General features: G+C 40.5%; 1 protein-coding gene across 3 annotated transcripts in view; it reads right to left on the reverse strand.

Annotated features, from left to right (window-relative positions):
* Nucleotides 1-13,734, reverse strand: part of EFCAB6 (EF-hand calcium binding domain 6) — a 324,265-nt gene that overhangs the window by 304,524 nt on the left and 6,007 nt on the right. For all 3 annotated transcript variants that reach the window (XM_011984010.1, XM_011984009.1, XM_011984011.1), the window contains exon 2: nt 12,787-12,921. The gene's annotated coding sequence lies outside the window, so the exon portion shown is untranslated. The remainder of the gene's footprint in view (nt 1-12,786; nt 12,922-13,734) is intronic.

Below are 13,734 nucleotides of genomic sequence, written 5' to 3' on the forward strand. Positions count from 1 at the left end.
GGGTCGGGGTGAGGCCTAAGAATTTGCATTGCTGACCAGTTCCCAGGAGATGCTGGTGCTGCTGGGCGGGACATCACTCTCTGAGAATTCAGGTCCTAAATTTCAGTTCAAATGCCACTTCTTCAGGGAGCCTTCCTTGACACCGCACACTAGGCTGGCTTCCCTTACATGCTTTCACAACAACCTCTGTTGTCCTTCATAGCCTTAGTCCAATTTGTAATGATGTAGCTATTGGGATGAATCTTTGATTAAGGCTTGTCTCCCACTAGACTTTGAGTTCCATAAAGACTAGAGGCAAAGTAATTGACATCATCACTACATCTCCAGACCCGAGGCCAGTGACTGGTGTTCAGAGGTATTAAAAATGAACGCATGAGTGGATTTGCTTCAGCTGCTGAAGCTTGACAACACAAGGTAGACAACACCTGCCTGTGGCCTCCTGCCTGGAGTCCTCTTTCTAATCAGTCAGCGAGTGATATCAGTTTTACTGGGAGAACACCTCTTAAATCTATCTTCTGCCTCTCTGCATCCCTGAGGTCACTGTCCAGTTCATGTGCACTCACTGAGATTACAGAAATGGCCTCAGATCACTTCTAGGTCTCCAGCTTCACCTCTGATTCATCCTCCTCTGTTGCCAGGATTTACCTTTCTACAGCACAGGCATAATTATGGTACTCCCTTGCTTGAAAATACACAATGCAGCCGGGCGCGGTGGCTTACACCTGTAATCCCAGCACTTTGGGAGGCCGAGGCAGATGGGTCATGAGGTCAGGAGATCGAGACCATCCTGGCTAACATGGTGAAACCTAGCCTCCACTAAAAATACAAAAAATTAGCCAGGTATGGTGACGGGCACCTGTAGTCCCAGCTACTCAGGAGGCTGAGGCAGGAGAATGGCATGAACCTGGGAGGCAGAGCTTGCAGTGAGCCGAGATCGCACCACTGCACTCCAGCCTGGGCAACAGAGCAAGATTCCATCTCAAAAAAAAAAAAATACACAATGCAGTTGGGAGCAGTGGCTCACACCTGTAACCCCAGCACTTTGGGAGGCCAAGGCTGGAGGATCGATTGCTTCAGGCCCAAAGTTCAAGACTAGCATGGGCAACATAGTAAGACCGCATCTCTACAAAAAAAAAAATTTTTTTAATTACCCAGGTAGAGTGGTGTGCCTATAGTCCTGGCTGCTCAGGAGGCTGAGATGGGAGGATCACTTGAGTCCAGTAGTTCAAGGTTGCAGTGAGCTATTATCACACTGCTGCACTCCAGCCTGGGTAACAGAATGAGAACCTGTCTCCACACACACACACACGCGCACACACACACACACACACATGTACAACGTCAAATTATACATGTGTTAAAATTTCATAGGACTAGTCACCAAGGAAAAAGATAGGCACACTGGTAAAAACTAGCGAAATGTGAGTAAAGTCTTTAGTTAGTATTGACTTTAATTAAATTGATGTTGAACCAGTGTCAATTTCCCAGTTTCAATAATTATACTACAGTTATTCTGTAAGATATTATCACTGGGAGATGCCGGAAGTACACAGGAACACAGTACTAATTTTATAACTTTTATGTGAATCTAAAATTATTTCAAAATAAAGTTTTTTAAAAACGTGGATTAATCCGGTTCCAAAATGGCAGCATAGAAGCAAGCTGGCTTCACTCCCACCTGAAAACCAAAAGTAAATATACAGGGCCAACATTATCACCAGGAATATTCCAGAATTCTCATATGAAGATGAAACAGATCTTGGGGCCACAGCTCTGAGGGGACAGTAAGAGAATTCAACTTCCACATCCATAACACCCCTCCCCTCATTCTGCCTGGCACCAAGCCTGCAAAGAAATTTTCCCCCAATTCACTGTTTCTACACTGAGAAAAGTGAGGCTGAGGTGGACAACCAGCTTTTCCACCATCTTGGGTTCCCTGGCAGGAGACCTGTACCTGCCTTAATCCATCACAAGTGCCTGAAGGGAGAAACATCCCGGAGGACAGAAAGAGGTAAAGAGGTAAAGAGGGGGAGGTGGGACTACCATCTCCAGCTCTTGAAACTCTGCTCTATAACTCAACAAAAGGAGACACCAAATCAGAGTGGCTTTTCAGCAGGTACATGCTGGTCCTCTGGACACAAACCCTAGCCAGCCTTCCCACACTGCTGGGACATCCCCTTTAGGACACTCCCCGACCCATTCAGGAAGGGCAGCATTCCAAGCAGTTACTAGAGACAAGGTGAACCTGAGCTCAAGGTTCTAACAACTACAGCAGAAAAGGAGACAGCAAGCTAGCAGTAAAGAACATCTAAGAAAATATATCCAATGAAAACAAAACAAAACAAAAAAATCTAGAGAAAACTGGAATACACAACTATCCTTCAGTGCGAAAACACAGATGTACGTCCACAAAAAACAGCAGCAAACAGGGAATCATGATTTCTCCGAGCAATCAAAGCAAGGAACCGGTAACTGGTCCTAATGAAACAGTGGTATTTGAGCTATCTGTCCAAGAATTCAAAATAGCAATTTTAAGGAAACTCTGTGATTTCCAAGATAACACAGAAAATTGATTCAGAACTTTATCAGAGAAATTTAGCAGAGATTGAAATAATTTTTTTTTTAAAAAGGGGAAATCTTGGAACTGAGAAATACATTTGCTGAACTGAAAAAATCATTAAAAGCTACCAACAGCAGAATGGATCAAGAAGAGGAAAGAATCAGTTAGCTTGAAGACAGGCTATTTGAAAATACACTCAGAGGAGAAAAATGAAAAAAAGAACAAGAAGCAATGAAGATCACCTATAAGATATAGAAATTTTCCTCAAAAGATGAAATTTTTAAAAATCATTGGTATTCAAGGGAATTGAGCAAAAGCAAGGGGTACAAAGCTTATTCAAAGAAATAATAACAGAAAACCTTCCAAAACTTGAGAAAGATATAAATACCCAGGTACAGGAAGATCAGAAAACAACAAACAGATTTGACCCAAATAAGACTATTCCAAGGCAAATAATAAACTGTCAAGTCAAGAACAAGAGAGAACCCTAAAAACAGCAAGAGGGAAAAAAGCAAGTAATATATAAAGGAGCGCCCATTCATCTTGCAACAGACTTCTTAACAGAAATCATACAGCCAGGAGGGAAGGGAACAAATTTTCAAAGTTCTAAAAGAAAAGAAAAAAACTGTCATCCGAGAATATTATATCCAGCAAAGTTATCCTTCAACTATGGAGGAGAGATAAAGTATTTCCCAGACAAACAAAAGTTGAGAGAATTCACCATCACCAGACCTGTCTTACAAGAAATGCCAAAGGAATTCAATCTGAAAGAAAGAAAACATTAACATTCAGAAAAAACAAAACTAAAGATATAAAACATGCTGGTAAAATTAAGTACACAGACAAACTTGGGATACTCTAATACTGGAATTGTGGTGTGCAATCTACTCATAACTCTAGCATGAAGCCCAAAAGAGAAATTTCTTAAAAACAGTAATAGAGGCCGGGTGTGGTGGCTCACGCCTGTAATCCCAGCACTTTGGGAGGCCAAGGCAGATGGATCACGAGGTCAGGAGATCCATACCATCCTGGCTAACACAGTGAAACCCCGTGTCTACTAAAAGAATACAAAAAATTAGCAGGGCATGGCGGCGGGTGCCTGTAGTCCCAGCTACTCAGTAGGCTGAGGCTGGAGAATGGCGTGAACCTGGGAGGCAGAGCTTGCAGTGAGCCGAAATCGCACCACTGTACTCCAGCCTGGGTGATAGAGCAAGACTCCATCTCAAAACAAACAAACAAACAAACAAACAAAAAAACAGTAATAGCTACTGCAACCTGTTGAGATGGGTAATATAAAAGTATGTAAATTGAGACAACTAAAAGTCAAAATGTGGGGCAGATAGAATTAGTGTAGAATTTTTTTTCATTCTTTGTTTGTTTATATTCTTTTTTGTAACCTAAGATGAGCTGTCATCTTTTTAAAATAATTTCTTATATCTATAAGATGTTTCTGTAAGCCTCATGGTAACTATAATGCAGAAACCTAAAAAGCAATGAATTAAAACATACTACCAGAGAAAATCACTTAAGCACAAGGGAAGACAGTAAGAAAGGAAGAAAGGGAAGACTTATAAAACAAACAGAAAAAAGCAACAAAATGACAACAGTAAGTTCTTACTCATCAATAATAACACTCAATGTTAATTGACCCAGTTCTCCAATTAAAAGGCACAGAGTGTCTGAATAGATTAAGAAACAACACCCAACAATATGCTGCCCACAAGAAACCCACTTCACCTATAAAAACACACACAGACTGAAAGTGAAGTGATGGAAAGGATATTCCATGCAAATGAAAACCAAAATAAGAGCAGGAATAGCTTTGCTTGTATCAGATAAAATAGACTATAAATCAAAGATTATCAAGTAGTGTGAAGAAGAGGTGAGATGTCCCCTGAAGTGACAAGAGGTCATGTAGTGCTACATCCTGCACCCAGCACTGACATCCCACTGCCATCATCACCATACCCAAGAGAAAGGTTGAATAGGACATGAAAGAAGATAAAACCAGCTGGGTGGCTCACACCTGTAATCCCAGCACTTTGGAGGCCGAGGCGGGTGGATCACCTGAGGTCAGGAGTTCGAGACCAGCCTGGCCAACATGGCAAAACCCTATCTCTACTAAAAAGATGAAAAATTAGCTGGGCATGGTGAGGAGTGCCCATGATCGCAGTTACTTGGTGAGGCTAAAGCAGGAGAATCACTTGAACCCAGGAGGCAGAGGTTGCAGTGAGCCAAGGTCGCGCACTGCACTCCAGCCTAGGCAACAAAGCAAGACTCTGTCTCAAAACAAACAAACAAAAAAAAGATAAAACCAAGATGAAGGACAAATCACAGAGATCTGCAAGCTTGTCTGCTAAACCTGCTCCTCCAAAGCCAGAGCCCAAGCCTAAAAGGGCCCCTACAAAGAAGACAGAGAAGGTACCCAAAGGGAAAAAGGGTAAAGCTGATATTGGCAAGGAGGAGAATAACCTTGCACAACATGGAGATGCCAAAACAGACCAGGCACAGAAAGCTGAAGGTGTTGGAGATGCCAAGTGAAGTGTGTATATTTTTAATAACTGTGTACCTCTGATGACTGTACAGTTTGAAATACTATTTTAATCAAGTTTTATAAAAATGGAGAAGCTATATTGTTAGCACCAGAACACTTCATTGTTGCCTTTTGGGGAAGGAGCATATGTCACTAATAGAATATCTTCAAAACTAGACTGATGTGGAAAAAACACCTTTCGCTTCCAGTTTTGAGAGACTTCCTCTTGGCTCCCACAAGGAGGGATTTCCTGGCTTTGACACACATAGCCACTTCAGCATGAAAGCCTTAAGGAGGGGAAAACAAATTCATTTTTATGTCCTCCTCTTTTCTCTTTCCACCTTTAGCATAGACTTAACTCCCTTAAACCGAGATACCTGTTGGGACCTGACCCTCAATAATTGGTTATCAGTGTGTCAGGCAATCTGGACTTTCCAGTGAGGCCACTGAGATGGTGCCCCTCAAAAGAGCAGCGGTTCTCTTTCTAGATTGTGGATCTTTAGATAAATTCTCCCATTTTCATTTCACTTCCTGAAAGTCATGGTTGGCTCATGAAAAGTTCTTCAACCCTCACTCTAAACTTTCCCTGTACAGAGCATCAAATGAAGACTTCACAGGGTTTGATAATGGCTTTCTGATTTTTGGTAGTCCATTGAAGAAGGGAGTTTGAAAGTTGTTAAATACTGTTAACGATTGTCTGCCCATGTCCTGCTTAAATACCATGATCGGTTATGGAAAGTATCTTTAATAAAGCTGGGTAAAATCAAAACCTATCAAAAAACAAAAAGAAGGTCACTATATAAAGGGATAAATTCAGCAAGAAGATATAACAATTATGAATATATATGCAAGCCATGCCAGAGCTCACAAGGACCTAAAGTTAAATATTACTAGATCTAAAAGGAGAGACAGATTGCAATACAATAATATTAGGGTACTTCAAAACACTTCACTCTCGATTATAAATAGATCATCCACATAGAAAGTCAACAAAGAAACATTGCCATTAAACTACAGACTAGACCTAATAAGGCTAACTGATACTTACAGAACATTTCACTCACTGCTTCAGAATACACATTTCATTTTCTTTTTCTTTCTTTAGAGATGGGGTCTTGCTATATTGCCTAGACTGGACTCAAAACTCCTGGGCTCAAGTGATCCTCCCCTCAGACTCCCAAGTATTTAGGATTATAGACACACACCACTGTACCCAGCTAGAATACATATTCTTTTCATTAGCACATGGAATATTCTCCAGAATAGACCACATCTTAGGCCACAAAACAAGTCTCAACAAATTCAAAAAAGTAGAAATCATATCAAGTATCTTCTCTGATCACAATGGAATAAAACTATAAATCAATAACAAAAGGAACCTCAGAAACTCACAAACACATGGAAATTAAACAACATACTCCTGAATGACCAATGAATCAATGAAGAAATTAAGAAGGACATTTTAAAATTTCTTGAAATAAATGAAACAAAAATCCAACACACCAAAGTCTATGTGCTACAGCAAAAGCAGTACTAAGAAGGAAGTTTATAATAATAAATGCCTATGTAAAAAAAAATAGACTTCAAAGAAACAACCTAATGATGCACTTCAAGGAACTAGAAAAGCAAGAACAAACCAAACCCAAAAGTAGTGGAAAGAAAGATATTATAAAGATCAGAGGCTGGACACGGTGGCTCACACCTGCAATCTCAGTACTTTGGGAGGATGAAGTGGAGGATTGCTTGAGGCCAGGAGTTCAAGACCAGCCTGGGCAATATAGCAAGACCCCACCTCTACAAAAACTTTTTTTAAAAAATTAGCTGGGAATGGTGGTGGCAAGCACCTGTAGTCCTAGCTACTCAGGAAGCTGAGGCAGGATTGCTTCAGCTCAGCTGTTTGAGGCTGCAGTGAGCTATGATCCTGCTACTGCACTTCAGCCCGGGCAACAGAGCCCTGTCTCAGAAAAAAAAAAAAAAAATCAGAGGATAAATAAACACAATTGAGACAAGAAAAAAATACAGAAAATCAATGAAACATGAGTTGGTTTTTTGAAAAGATAAAGTCAACAAACCTTTAGCTAGATTAAGAAAAAAAAAAGAAGACCCAAGTTGGAAAGGAAGAAGTCAAATTAGCCTTGTTCACAGATGATGTGATCTTATATTTAGAAGAAAAACCAAACACTCCACCAAAAACCTGTTAGAACTGATAAATTCAATAAAGTTGCAAGATGCAAAGTCAACATACAAAAATTGGTGGCATTTATACACACCCACAGCAAACAAACTAAAAAAGAAAGCAAGGAAAAAACCTATTTACAATAGCTACAGAGAATATAAAATACCTAAGAATCAATTTAACCAACGAAGTGAAAAACTGATAGAAGGAAAACTATAAAACACTGATGAAAGAAATTGAAGAGGACACCAACAAATGGAAAGGTATTTCATGTTCATGGATTGAAAGAATTAATGTTGTTAAAATGGCAATACTACCCAAGGCAATTTACAGATTCAATGCAATCCCTACCAAAATACCAATGACATTCTTCATAGAAATAGAAAAAAAAATCCTAAAATTTACATGGAACCACAAAAGATCCCTAGTAGACAAAGCAATCCTGAGCAAAAAGAACAAGGTGGAAGGCATCACACTACATGACTTCAAAATTTACTACAAAGCTATTGCTATCAAATCAGCATGTCAATGGCATAAAAACAGACACAGAGAACAATGGAACAGAATAGAAAACCCAGATACAAATCCACACGTTTACAGCCAACTCACCTTTGACAAAGATGCCAAGAACACACAATGGGGAAAGACAGTCTCTTCAATGAATAGTGCTGGGAAAACTGGATAACTATATGTAGAAGAATGGCACTAGAGCCCTGTTTCTCACCATACACAAAAATAAAATCAAAATGGATGAAAGACTTAAATCTAAGACCCAAAACCCTGAAACTACTAGAAGAAAGCACTGGGGAATTGCCTCATGACATTGGTGTAAGCAAAGATATTTTGTGTAAGACTTCAAAACCACAGGCAACCAAAGCCAAAGTAGACAAATGGGATTACATTAAGCTAAAATCTTCTGCACAGCAAAGGAAACAAGCAGTAAAGTGAAAAGACAACTCACAAAATGGGAGAAAATATTTGCAAACTACTCGTCTGACAAAGGATTAACAACTAGAATACATATATAAGGAGTTCAAACAGCTCACAGCAAGTAAACAATCTGATTTATATGTGGGCAAAAGATCTGAATAGGCATTTCTCAAAAGCAGACATCCAAACGGCCAACAGGTATATGAAAAAATGCTTAACATTACTAATCATCAGAGAAATGCAAATCAAAAGCACAATGAGATATCATCTCACCCCATTTTGGATAAAATGGATTTTATCCAAAGGACAGGCAGTAACAGATGCTGGCAAGCATGCAGAGAAAGGGGAACCCTTGTACACTGCTGATGGGAATGTAAATGAGCACAGCCACTATGGACAATAGTACGGACTTTCCTCAAAAAACTGAAAATAGAACCACCAAATGATGCAGCAATTCCACTACTGGGTGTGTATCTCCAAAACAGGAAATCAATATATCAAAAAGACATCTATCCATGTTCATTGCAGCACAATTCACAATAGCCAAAATAGAATCAACCTAAGTGACCATCACTGGATGAATGGATGAAGAAAATGTGGTACATATACCCAGTGGAATATTATCCAGTCATAAAAAAGAATAAAATTCTGCCATTTGTAGCAACATGGATAGAACTGGAGGTCATTATGTGACATTCTCATTAAAAAGTAAGATAAGCCAAGCACAGAAAAGAAGAATGTTGCATGTTCTCACTCGTATGGAAGAGTTGAAAAATTGGATCTCACAAAGATAGAGTAAATTGGTGGTTAGCACAGGCCAGGAAAGGTAGAGGGGAGGAGAGGGTGAAGAGAGGTTGATTAATGGGTACAAATATATGGTCTGATAGAAGAAATAACACCTAGTGTTAGATAGATCAGTAAGGTGACTATAGATTACAATAACCTATTGTACATTTCAAAATAGCTAGAAGAGAAGAATTTGAATGATTCTAACATAAAGAAAAGACAAATATTTAAGGTGATGGATATCCCAAGTGTACCGATTTGATCTTTACAAATTATATGAATGTATTAAATTATCCCATGTACCCTGAACTACGTACATGGATTATGCATCAATAAAAATAAATATAAATTTTTTTAAGAAAGAAAAAATAGGGCTGGGAGCAGTGGCTCATGCCTGTAATCCCAACACTTTGGGAGGCCAAGGTGGGCAGATCACTTGAGGCCAGGAGTTCGAGACTAGCCTGGCCAACATAGCAAAATCCTGACTTTACTAAAAATACAAAAATTTAGCTGGGCATGGTGGTGGGTGCCTGTCCCAGCTACTGGGGAGGCTGAGGTACAAGAATCACTTGAACCTGGGAGGCGAAGGTTGCAGTGAGCCGAGATCACACCGCTGCACTCCAGCCTGGGTGACCAAGTGAGACTATCTCAAAAGAGAAGAGAAGAGAAGAGAAGAGAAGAGAAGAGAAGAGAAGGGAAGAGAAGAGAAAAAAGAAAAGAAGTAATGCTTCTCCAGGGCATAGAGACTGAAATTCAATTTTTTTTTTTTTTTTTTTTTTTTTTTTTTTTTTTGAGAGGAGGTCTTAGGCTGGAATGCAGTGGTGCAATCTCGGCTCACTGCAACCTCACCTTCAGGGCTCAAGTGATCCTTGCACCTTAGCCTCAGCTTCTTGAATAACTGGGACTACAGGTGTGTGCCACCACATCTGGCTAATTTTTTTTTTTTTGAGACGGAGTCTCGCTCTGTAGCCCAGGCTGGAGTGCAGTGGCCGGATCTCAGCTCACTGCAAGCTCCGCCTCCCGGGTTCACGCCATTCTCCTGCCTCAGCCTCCCGAGTAGCTGGGACTACAGGCGCCCGCCACCTCGCCTGGCTAATTTTTTGTATTAGTAGAGATGGGGTTTCACCGTGTTAGCCAGGCTGGTCTCGATCTCCTGACCTCGTGATCCGCCCGTCTCGGCCTCCCAAAGTGCTGGGATTACAGGCTTGAGCCACCGCGCCCGGCCCATCTGGCTAATTTTTGTAGAGGCAGGGTTTCGCCATGTTACCCAGGCTGGTCTCGAACTTGCGGGCTCAAGTGATCCTCCCACCTCAGCCTCCTTAAGTGTTGGGATTACAAGTATGAGCCACAGACCAGGCCTGAAATTCAAACTCTTAATTGTGGGGTAGAAGGTCATTCACATAATTAACCACCTGGCTTCAGGTGACCCTTCCAGACGCCATTACCTCCAGGCATGCTACATTCTCACCCAGTGCTCCCAATATACCACGTAGTTCCTCACTTCTGAGTTTTGGTTCATGCCTGTGCTAGAATTTCCTTCATTCTTTTGCACCTGGCACACTTCAATTACTCTTTCAAGACTGAGGGTATATCCCCTTCCTTCAGGAGACCTTCCTACTGTCCAAAATTAATCATGCTTTTACAAAGAACTTAAGTCTTATAGGTATGCTTTGCTAATTGTTTCAGTTAATAAAGACAAGAACCAAAAGATAAAAGCCACTCATACTTAAATCACTTTGCTGTAGGGCTACAGATGTGGTGGGTAAAACATGAAGTAAAAGTTCTAATATTTTCCCATCTATTCCTCTAGTCCTACCTCAATTTTCACTTTGATTCTCTGCTTCCACACCTTTCTGTTGGCCCATGCTAGACAACAAGTCCCTCCAGTGGACTCCACTTACCTTTTCACACTCAGCATGGCATAGCATGCGATAAGCACCCCACTAATCTTTGCTCTTGATGGACCACAGTTATCAACATTACGACTGCAAGGGATAGAAGCTTAGGCTAATTTTACCCTTGATTTTGAAAGCTAAACAAGGTTCTGAGTAAGACCAAGACACTGTGAGGAATTCTGTAGCTCACCCCTGACTTTACACCATCCTCAGCTGAGGTTTTCAAAATAAAGAGAATTTTGAGACATTCATGGATGTGATTACTTCAGAACTTGGTGAGGTAGAAATTGGCAAGGATCATAAAAACTAATACCCCGAAAATAAGCATCAAGTCACAGACCATCAAATGCACTTCTTAACCAAGAGGAAAAACACAATTAGAAGGCTATCTCACTGATATATTTGTTTATTTGCCAGAGAAGTATTGATGTCCAGTTTTAAACACATGCTATTTATATCAGAATCATAACAAAAGTGCCATCCATCTGCCTTGGCATCCAGAGAAAACATAATTCAACACAAGAGTAAAAAGTGTGCACAGCCAAACAGAAATGGCACTAGAAGCAAAAATTGCTGGAACTGTATCATGGAGGGGGGTATGGAAATTATCACTCGACTAAATTGGAAAAAAATTGTAAGCAACACAAAAGGTTTTGGCAGTTAAACCCAAACACTTGAGAAAAACCTTCTTGTCTATACTGATATCAAATGGATGTTCTGTTATATTTTGGGACACATCAACTATCAAGTTCCGTTTATAGCCTTCCACACACTTCCATATATACATCGGCCATTTACTGAGCATCTACATTCTTGGACACTGGAAAAATCAAAAGCTTTGGCATCAAGCAGGCATAGGGTCAAACTGGCTCCACTATCTACCACCAGAACTTGCAAGTTAATTAACCTCCTCCTGACTCAGTTTCCTCATTTGAAAAAGGGAGATACAGTTGCCTTCCATATCCATGGATTCCACATCCACGGATTCAACCGTGGATGGAAAACATTCAGGAAAAATAGGATGTTGGTGTCTGTATTGAACATGTATGGAGTTTTTCCCTTGTCTCAATGATATGGTATAACAATTTCCATTTACATTGTATTTAGTTATTGTGTTTGCATTGTATTAGGTATTGTAAGTAATCTAAAGATAATTTAAAGCATATGGGAGGATTGTGTAGGTTATATGCAAATACTACACCATTTTATATAAGGGACTTGAACATCCATGAATCTAGGTATCTTCGAGTGGGTGCTGAAATGAATCTCCCACAGATACTGAGAGACAGCTGGAATACCTCTCCTTTAAGCAAGTATTCTTAACATGGAATCACGGTCCATGTGTGTGCTTTTGTAGCCCTACAGACTCGCTGAGATGCAAAACTGTGTGTCAGACGATTTTTCTAGAGCACTTCTCAAAAGGTAGGTGACCCCAAAATGGTAAATGCCACCACTCTAAAGGCTGTGGATGGATCACAGGTGATATTCGTGAAGTGCTTGGCACACAGTGAGCTTTAGCTATTTGGTAGCTGTTATTTTTAGGTCCCGAGGATATACAGAAAGATCAATCAGAGCACTGGGGGAAAAAAAAAAAGGCATACGGTTATAGGTGTCACCTCAGAATATCAGAATAAAATAACAGAGAAAAAACAAAAGGTGAGTCCAGAAAAAACCCAGCAGGAAGAACTGGCAGGATGGAAACACCAGGAGTGCCAAAGCAGTGAGATGACCGCTGCCCGGGAATACCCAGTGCCTAGGCAGGGGATGGCATATGGCAGGCGCTCAGTGAATAACTGCTAAGTAAACGAACAAACAAATGACTGAAACCAACCCAGGATGCAGGATAACACCATTTACAACGTCCCAGGGGAAAAACTATATTCAGAAGGTGTTATTGAAAACTTACTATTCAGAAATCTTCAATTTCAAATATTCAATTCAAATGCTAGAGTCCACATTCTCTCCCTGAAGAGTGAGGACATTAAGCCCACACTTTTGTCATTGAGCAGTAATCTAGGCCCCCAATCCTCTGTGATGAGCCCTGTGAGAAATTTATTTTAGAAATAGGTTAGATCTATTTTTCCAGATGAATCAAAAGGCCTTATTTGCCTGGAAAAAAAATAAATCTCACTACCTTCTTTTTTTTTACTTTTATTTTTCCATGAGTTGACAAGAAGCTCCCAGCTAAATCTCCAGCCCAACTTTATTAACCATTATAGATGATCTGAGTATTCCTTCTTTCTGATACCTTCCTATTCTGTCTATATTTTTAATGATTCTGATTTACATGTTTCTATTTTACTGCATTGTAGTTATTCTTACAAGTCATCTCAAAGCCTTGGCAGGACTTGTAGAGTATATAAATATTTGAGAGTGATAGCGTTCTCAAGAACACAAGTGATTATCAGGCAGTCCTGGAGTTGGAGCCATACTCACTACCATTTATCAACTTTGTCAAGTTCCTTAACCTCTCTGTATTCCTCTTGCCTTTTGTTTTGTTTTTTTGTTTGGTTTTGGTTTGTCTGTTTTGAGATGGGAGTTTTACTCTTGTTGCCCAGGCTGGAGTGCAATGGCGCAATCTTGGCTCACTGCAACCTCTGCCTCCCAGGTTCAAGCGATTCTCCTGCCTCATCTTCTGGAGTATCTGGGATTACAGGTGCCTGCCACCATGCCTGGCTAATTTTTTGTATTAGTAGAGATGGGGTTTTACCATGGTGGCCAGGCTGGTCTTGAACTCCTGACCTCAGGTGATCCACCCACCTCAGCCTCCCAAAGTGCTGGGATTACAGGCGGGAGCCACCACGCCCAGCCTGTTTGGTTTTTTGAGACAGGGTCTCACTCTGTCGCCCAGGCT

This window comes from Mandrillus leucophaeus, unplaced genomic scaffold, assembly GCF_000951045.1.
Source record: "Mandrillus leucophaeus isolate KB7577 unplaced genomic scaffold, Mleu.le_1.0 Scaffold26, whole genome shotgun sequence".
Classification (NCBI taxonomy): domain Eukaryota; kingdom Metazoa; phylum Chordata; class Mammalia; order Primates; family Cercopithecidae; genus Mandrillus; species Mandrillus leucophaeus.